The sequence below is a fragment of the Rana temporaria genome, chromosome 13 (assembly GCF_905171775.1).
Source record: "Rana temporaria chromosome 13, aRanTem1.1, whole genome shotgun sequence".
Classification (NCBI taxonomy): Eukaryota; Metazoa; Chordata; class Amphibia; order Anura; family Ranidae; genus Rana; species Rana temporaria.
The window spans coordinates 67,857,024-67,863,121 of NC_053501.1; positions in this window are offsets into that span (position 1 = coordinate 67,857,024).

Below are 6,098 nucleotides of genomic sequence, written 5' to 3' on the forward strand. Positions count from 1 at the left end.
CTGGACCCCCTGCACATTACCCCCCCCCCCCACAGCCCTGACTGGACCCCTGCACATTACCCCACAGCCCTGACTGGACCCCCTGCACATTACCCCCCCCCCCCACAGCTCTGACTGGACCCCTGCACATTACCCCACAGCCCTGACTGGACCCCCTGCACATTACCCCCCCCCCCACAGCTCTGACTGGACCCCCTGCACATTACCCACAGCTCTGACTGGACCCCCTGCACATTACCCCCCCCCCCACAGCTCTGACTGGACCCCCTGCACATTACCCCCCCCCCCACAGCTCTGACTGGACCCCTGCACATTCTCCCCACAGCCCTGACTGGACCCCCTGCACATTACCCCCCCCCCCCCCCCACAGCTCTGACTGGACCCCCTGCACATTACCCCCCCCCCCACAGCTCTGACTGGACCCCCTGCACATTCTCCCCACAGCCCTGACTGGACCCCCTGCACATTACCCCCCCCCACAGCTCTGACTGGACCCCCTGCACTCTACCCTCCACCGCCCCAGCCCTGACTGGACCCCCTGCACATCCCACCCCCCCCCCCCACAGCTCTGACTGGACCCCCTGCACATTGCCCCCCCCCCACAGCCCTGACTGGACCTCCTGCACATTGCCCCCCCCCACAGCCCTGACTGGACCTCCTGCACATTGCCCCCCCCACAGCCCTGACTGGACCTCCTGCACATTGCCCCCCCCACAGCCCTGACTGGACCTCCTGCACATTGCCCCCCCCCCACAGCTCTGACTGGACCCCCTGCACACTAACCTCCACCCCCAGCCCTGACTGGAGCACGTGCATAGCTCTGTCAGTTCCTACCTTACTCTGCACTTTTGCATTGACAAGACAATGATTGGTTGCTAGGACCACCTAGCAACCAATCACATACTACTTTCCTATGCCCCACAGTCTCTTGCTCTCCCTCTCCTGCTGTACAAGTGAGCGAGAGACTGTTTTTTTTTCTCCTGCTCTGGCGGCACCCGAGTAGCGGTACAGTCCGCACCCAGCTCGGGCACTCTCGCACTCCCCTCCACTGGACTAGCCTCTCACTGCGCAGTCAACGTGTCATATTGCGCTGCGGTACCAAGCCCGGCCGCCCCGCTGTACATTTTTTATACAGGGGAGGACGGGGGCGCCTCCTCCGATGTGTGTCACCCTAGTACACACAAGTTGTTTCCTCAGGCCCCGTACACACAAGTGGTTTCCTCAGGCTCCGTAGACAAGTGGTTTTCTCAGGCCCCATACACACAAGTGGTTTCCTCAGGCCCCGTACGGACAAGTGGTTTCCTCAGGCCCTGTAGACAAGTGCTTTCCTCAGGCCCCGTACACACAAGTGGTGTCTTCAGACCCCGTGGACACAAGTGGTTTCCTCAGGCCCCGTACACAGTAGTGGTTTCCTCAGGCCCCGTACACACAAGTGGTGTCCTCAGACCCCGTGGACACAAGTGGTTTCCTCAGGCCCCGTACACACAAGTGGTGTCCTCAGACCCTGTGGACACAAGTGGTTTCCTCAGGCCCCGTACACAGAAGTGGTTTCCTCAGGCCCCATACACACAAGTGGTGTCCTCAGGCCCCGTACACATGTAGCGCCTGTGTACTTTTCTGTCCAGGTGCTATGTCAAATTAAGTGGGGTGAGAGTTATTTGCTCTCATCCATGTTGATTTAATAACATTTTGGTTGTCGCCAGCCCTGAAGTGTCCTGTGGGTCATTCTGTGCTCCAGAGATGTAGTTCCATCTCTGGGTGGCAGGTGGTGCCAGAGGGGTCCAGGCGGAGGTGCCTTTTCTTCAGCAGCCAATTAGAGGAGTGTTTCCCTTGCGGGGCATGCTGGGGGAGGGTATTTCTGTGGCGAGCGCCATTTTTGGGGGTTCTTCGCGGGTTCCTGGTTCCAGGTGCAGCACCCACCTTTAGGGTGTGCGCACATCACGGGCACCGGCCATATGGTCTACTAGGCCGGGGCGCACGTGGTACGCAGAGTTCCTGACTCTGGGCCCTCATGGCCCGTAACAACTGGAGCTGCAGGGGGGCCCCAGTGACTTACTGGGTCCCCACACTTAAAAAAAAAGGAAGATCCCAAGCGGGCTGTGCTATTCGGTGGGGAGTCGGTCTGAGGTGAGCCCGTAGGCAGGTGATCCAATAGGACTGAGACAAACCATCGGGGATCTGGGTGACCGAATGCTGACAGGTTGTATGCTGCAAACTGTCAGTCGGTGGCCCCAACTATAGGAAATCTACCTGAGGGAGATTCAAGCAAATTATTGACAGGATCCGCTCTACTGTTCATGTTCCTGAGTACTGGGCCTGTGGCAGAGATCCTTTACTAATCTAAATCCTATTAGAACCAAGTCGGTGGCAGAGACTTGTTCCTTCTCAGTGGTTCCGAGTGACACCCTGGTTGCCAGGCCTGTGAGAGGGACCTGTCCAGGGGCACTATACCCACTCTGGCTGGAGTGGCGACGAAGCGAGAATAATCATTGGAGGCAGGACTGCTTCTTCTATCCATAGCCTGAATCTGCAAAGTTTACTCTTTTCACCAACCTATTCTATCTACCTCGAGTTGACTGTTGGTCGTGTTGGACCAGAAATAAAAGCATTGAAAACGTCAACCATTTGTCTGGACATTCCATCACTGCTCTCATCACCCCTAGACACATCACAGAGGTAACGTAATTATGCCATCCCAAATCTAACCAGTGTTTTCTCCGGGGGTAGTGCTACACACACAAGTGGTTTCTTCAAGGCCCTGTACAGACAAGTGGTTTCCTCATGCCCTGTACGGACAAGTGGTTTCCTCATGCCCTGTACGGACAAGTGGTTTCCTCATGCCCCGTACGGACAAGTGGTTTGCTCAGGCCCCATGCAAATGTCAGCGCTTAGTCATTACTGTTGAAGCACCTTTTGATTTTATTACAGCATTCAGTCTTTTTGAGTATGAGTCTATCAGCATGGTACATCTTGACTTGGAAATGTTTGCCCACTCTTCTTTGCAAAAACACTCCAAATCTGTCAGATTGCGAGGGCAGCTCCTGTGCACAGCCCTCTATTGATCACCCCACAATCTCAATCAGATTCAGGTCTGGGCCATTCCAAAACTTTAATCTTCTTCTGGTGAAGCCATTCCTTTGTTGATTTGGATGTATGCTTTGGGCTGTTGTCATGCTGAAAGATGAAGTTCCTCTTCATGTTCACCTTTCTAGCAGAAGCTGAAGGTTTTGTGCCAATATTGACTAGTTTTTCAAACTGTTTTATAATTCCCTTTACCTCTACCTAGGCCCCTGTTCCAGCTGAAGAAAAACAGCCCCAAAGAATGATGCTGCCTCCACCATGCTTCACTGTGTGTATGGTGTGCTTTTGGTGTGCAGTGTTTTTTCCACCAAAAATATCTTTTTGAATTGTAGCCAAAAAGTTCAAGCTTGGTTTCATCAGACCATAACACATTTTCCCTAATTGTTTGAAAAAAAAAAAAAAACTTTTTCCCACATGATTTTGGGAGATTTCAAATGTGTTTTTCAAAATGTAGCCATGTTTGGATGTTTTTCTTTGTAAGAAAATGCTTCTGTCTTGCCACTTTACCTGATAACCCAGACATGAAGAATGCAGGAGATTGTTGTCACAAGTACCACACATCCAATGCTTGCCAGATATTCCTGCAGCTCTTTTAATGTTGCTGTAGGCCTCTTGACAGCCTCCCTGACAAGTTTTCTTCTCATCTTTTCATCAATTTTGGAGGGACGTCCAGTTCTTGGTAATGTCAATGTTGTGCTGTATTTTCTCCACCTGATGATGACTGTCTTCACTGTATTCCATGGTATATCAAATGCCCTGGAAATTCTTTTGTACCCTTTTCCTGACTGATACCTTTTATCAATGAGATTCCTATGATGCTTTGGAAGCTCTCTGAGGACCATGACTTTTGCTGTAAGATGCGACTAAGAAAATGTCAGGAAAGACCTACTAGAACAGTTGAACTCTATTTGTGGTTGATCAGAGGCACTTTAAATAATGGCAGGTGTGTACCGACTCTATTTGACATGTGAATGTGATTGCTTAATTCTAAACACAGCTACATCCCCAGTTATAAGAGGGTGTTTACACTTATGCAACCACATTATTATTTTTATTATTATTTTTTCCCCCCCCCCCCCAAAAAAAAAAAAATCAGTTTGTTTTTCATTAGAGTTGTACAGTTTATAGGTCAGATTAAAGGTGGAAAAAGTTTTGAAATGATTTATCTTTGTCTCATTTTTTTACATCACAGAAACCTGTGCATTTTAACAGGGGTGTATAGACTTTTTATATCCATTGTATGCAAGAGCAGGTCTGAGGAGAGACACCTTCCCCTAAAGGGCAAGTGAATCAGACATTCCTTAGTTATGTTCTCAATGTCCCAGGCACATAGCCTTATTAGGATTAATGGAATGTCTATAATGGGAAGAAAATAACATATTAAAAAGCTCCCCGTCAAAGGGAAAGCGCTCCTTCACATTGTCAGGATGGGCAGTCTTTATAGAGAAATGTTTTCATTTCTGAGAGTGTCTGAAAGCTTTTTGCAGCTGTAAGAGCTCTAAATGACTGGAACAGCAGGCTGATCACCCAGCTGCATAGCTAAACACACTGCATCCAGACAACTCAGACTCTGAATCAGAGATGGTGATACAGACGTACTTAGAGATAAAGGCCCTGTAGACCTTGCCATAGATGCTTGAGCACAATGCTCAATTTAATGTGCACACACATTAAGAACTGAGGTCACCTGTTGCAGTGGGATTGTTTTCTGTGTGTCTTTAAAAACACATGTTGCACTGCAAAGAAGAAAACAACTAGGCTCAACATGAGGTAACGTCTTGTATGCTTACTCAAGCAGCTAGTGCTGATGAGGATTGCAGGTGGCCAGAGGAGACCAGATCCCTGAAGGAAGGCAGTAGATGATCCAGGAGGATAGTGCTTTCTCTGGGCTAAATGGTGGAAAAAGAAGTGTGTATGCCTGCACAATATTCCACCTAGCCGATGACATCACAGCTCATTTACCTCAGACTTAACTGTGACGTAGGTCCCTCAGCCCAACCGGATTTACTCAATACATGAGTCCTCAGAAGACGGGGTCACACCAGAGCCTGTGGCATGGGTCTGAACACCAAGTGCACAAAGGTCTGGAAAGTACCACAATGCAAAGCCCCATGCATAAAGTTTACAAGCCAGGCAAGGCCTACAATCTTCCATCCAGCAGAATCCAAAGCTGTTACTGAAAATACATCGATCCAGATAGCTGCTGTGCAGAGACTAGCTCAAGCTGTGTACTGGAAGTCTTGATTGAATACATAGAAGAAAAAAATGTACAGTGTACAAAGTTTATTGATTAAGAGAAATGAAAATAAAAAAAATAGTAGAAAAAAAATGTCTTTGCAAAGCTGAGGAAAAGGCCTCCAATCTCCTTGGACACTAGCAAAAAACTGGCATGATGATTGGAGAAGAAGTTATAATGGGAATAGCTTAAAGTGGTTGTAAACTCTGGTGGACTACTTCTGATGTAGATGAGACCCCTGACACAATTCTCAGGGCGAAACCCATTTCTGCCGTTTGACCCAAATCGTGAAAGTATGCAGAGAACTGAGAGAAAGCTCTGTTCCTTTCGGTGTCCAGCCAGAGAGAGAGACCAAACCTACTTTATTGGTCCTTTTAAAAACAACATGACATCACAAACATAAGCATTCACATTGGTCAGTTTCATATAATTCAGTCCCTTAATACACGCCCCCTGTGACGTCTGATCTTTGCACACTGCACACATTCTCCTTGTAAGTCCATTTATGGTATGGGGCTCTCACAGCACATGCAGCCTCGTGTAATGTCCATTTTGGAATGTCGATATACAGGGGTCTTTGGTCAGCTCTGCAAGGGTTTTCTCTTCAAACCCATATAAGCTCATACGGAGATTTCAGTGAGGAGGAGGGGGGTTTTTGGAAGATGAGGAGCAAGGGGGGGGGGGGGTGGCAGCTGAATAGCTCTTTGTCTTCCATTTCAATGCTGAGTTGTACTGTATATTTAAAACATTATCTGTTTCTTCATGTAAGGATAATAACAGT